The following is a 3,268-nucleotide window of genomic DNA, read 5'->3' as shown; positions in this document are numbered from 1 at the left end:
CTTCCAAAGCAGGGAGTACAGGTTTAATCCCTGGTCGTGGAACTAAAACCTCACATGCCACACAGTGCAGCCAAAATTTAAAAAAAGTGAAAAATAAAAGTAAATAAACAAAATTATGGCATAGTAAGCTGTCTTTGGGGGCTTCCCAGGTGGCGCTAGTGGTAAAGAATCCACATTCTAACGCAGGAGATGTAAGAAATGCCAGTTCAATCCCTGAGTTGGGAAGATCCCCTGGAGAAGGGCATGGCAACCCAATCCAGTCTTCTTGACTGGAGAATCCCATGGACAGGGGAGCCTGGAGGGCTACAGTCCACGGGGTCGCACAGAGTCGGACATGACTGAAGGGACTTGGCACACACACAGTCTATCTTCATTTTAAACAGTCAAGAAATCCATTAGATAAGCACCATAGACTTGTCCTTTTACAAATATATAATATTAAATTGGGAAATATTTTAAATAGGATTTTAAAGAGTTGTTCATACTAATGGAATTAATTATGGGAGGTATCGTGTATACTGTCAAGTTTCTTCTTTGTTTGAGAATAAAGGATTTCCTTTCACATCTGCTTTCTTCAGGTCTGAAGAATTCCACTTATTGAGAGAGCTAGTGGTATACTGTTCCTACCTTAACTTTAAAAAGTGAAAATATTAATATTAGTTTCTAAAGTGAATACAACTATTTAGTTTATGTAGTATGACTCATTTTCTAAGCTTGTGCTACTGGAAATGGATATTATTATTCTCTTCAATCGAGCAGAGTTTAAGTTCAGATTCACATACAAATCAGGGTCACAGAATCACAAGTGAAGATGGTTTATATAAGAACAGAATAATAGAATGTTCTTGTAATTGGAAGGAACCTTGGCAATCATCAAAGGTGCTTAATAAATATGTCAATTGGAAAATGTTACTTATAATGAAAAAAATGAATTTTGAAAAACACTGTCAGCTATATGTGAATCCATCTTAAGCATTGGCTATTTTCATCAATTCCTATTTAAATGGTCAAACTGGGTTTTTGTTGTTATTGTTGTTTTGCTGTATAAGATAAAGCGAAACTAGGCGATAATGTGACCAAGCGTCTGAGTGAATTTTTGCTGTTGAATACATTGCTAGAAATCACTCTTCAGTGATTTGAGGAGACTTTTAATGAGACCTATGAGGATAAAAGATCAGAAGATGATCATAAGAAAGTGATTCTGCAAATGGAATGCAGTCAGGTTGAAATGGGCCAGAAACACTGATCTACTGACCTACCTGAGAAGTAAAACATCCCATGCAACAAAGTGGATCTTTTCTCATCAACTGTGTAAGAGCTCCTTAGGGCAGTCTTTTGTTGTCTCTCAGTCACTCAGTCATGTCTGACTCTTTGCGACCCCATGGACTGCAGGACACCAGGCTTCCTTGTCCTTCACTATCTCCCAGAGTTTGCTCAAACTCATGTTCAACGAGTCGGTGATGTCATCCAACTAGCTCATCCTCTGTCACTGCCCTCTTCTCCTGCTGCCTTCAATCCTTCCCAGTATCAGGGTCTTTTCCAATGAGTCGGCTCTTTGAATTAGGTGGCCACAGTATTGGAGCTTCAGGTTCAGCCTTTCCAGTGAATATTCAGTTCTGATTTCCTTTATAATTGACTGGTTTGATCTCCTGGCAGTCCAAGGGACTCTCAAGAGTCTTCTCCAGCACCACAGTTCAAAAGCATCAATTCTTTGGCGCTCAGCCTTCTTTATGGCACTCTTTAATGCTACATAAAAAGTGTTTGCCAAAGAAACCCTGGTGTACTAGAAGGTTGTAAGTGAGGAGCTAACTCTCAGAAGTGATTTTGGTTATAGTAGATGACCATAGGATTGAGTGAAAAGTACCACAGGTCCTCAGATCGCTTTCCCTGCTGAAATTCACTCATTCACTCATTCTTTCTGCTAATGTAACACATATTTATGGTGACACCAAGGGATTTGCTAGGCAATACTTATATCTTCATGATCATTCTGTCATTTTTTTTTCCATTGAAAGAGAAATAAGTAAGTTGGAACAGTCACCCCATACTGAGAAGCCAAACTATATTTATTTATATTATTTTATCATTTTTGGCCTAGTTGGCCATGTCTGCTTCCTGTTTGGGTAGTGACTGGAACATACTGACAGATGTGGAAGTATGATTCAAAGCTCAACCAGGGCAATTTTTCCAAAATATAATTGAAGACTGCGTTCAAGCCTGGCATATACATAGACACCTGCTTTATTTGCATAGCCCAAGCTTGCAGGAAGTTTTAATCAATCATTTTCCGTGTGTAGAATTATCCAACCAGAAAACCATTACTTATTTCACCAGGAAAAAAAAAAAAAACTGTTTTTCTTTGCTGCTGCATTAGTTTCATCCTACCTCCCTCCCCTCCACCAGCAAAAAGAAAAGAAAAAAAGTTTATGTCAAAATATATGGATTAATGTTCCAGCTCATGAACAATCTTGGCTTATTTTTAAATCTCCAAAAGGTAGATTCTGCCACTTCTTTTGCCAATAAGCATGAAAATTCTATCTTCTGTCACACACCTCCTCATTTTTATTTACTGAATGTTTCTCATTGTGCCAGGTGCTAGGAAACTAGTAAACAAAAGGTGACAAATGTTGATTAAATAATCACAAAAAGCTTGAATTACAAAACCTGATAGCTGTAGAAGGTGCTACATGAAAGGATGAAACAGGGGAATCTTATATAATCGTAGGACTGAGGTGGTGATGGGTCAAGAAAGAAGCACTATTTGAACTGAGAGTTTAGTAAATGGACATCATTGTTGTTGTTTAGTTGCTAAGTAGTGTCCAACTCTTCTGCGACCCCATAGACCGTAGCCCACCAGGCTCCTCTATCCATGGGATTTCCCAGGCAAAAATATGAGCTGCCATTTCCCTTTCAGGGGATCTTCCCAACCCGGCAGAATTTGGGAGGGAGGGACAAGAGGGAGAGGAGAAAGTTACAGGCAAACAAAAACATGTGCAAAGGCCCTGGGGCAAGAGAGAGAGAGAAAGAGTGCACATTGAAGAACTGAAAGGCTTGAGAGAATGTAACACAGAAAAAGAGTGAGAGGGTTGAATTAACAGAGGCTGGAGGGAGCTGGACCCAACGTATGTATGTCTTTGCAGACTTCCTAAGAAGTTTGATCTTCAAAAACAACTATAAGCCAGTCAGTTTTCCAGAGTCACATTTTTAATAGCTCATCCTGTGGGCAGTGAATTAGAGTGAGGAGGCCTTTCAGATCTGTTGACCTCAA

The sequence above is a fragment of the Dama dama genome, chromosome 26 (genome assembly GCF_033118175.1).
Source record: "Dama dama isolate Ldn47 chromosome 26, ASM3311817v1, whole genome shotgun sequence".
NCBI lineage: Eukaryota > Metazoa > Chordata > Mammalia > Artiodactyla > Cervidae > Dama > Dama dama.
Note: the sequence above shows the minus strand (reverse complement) of the source record.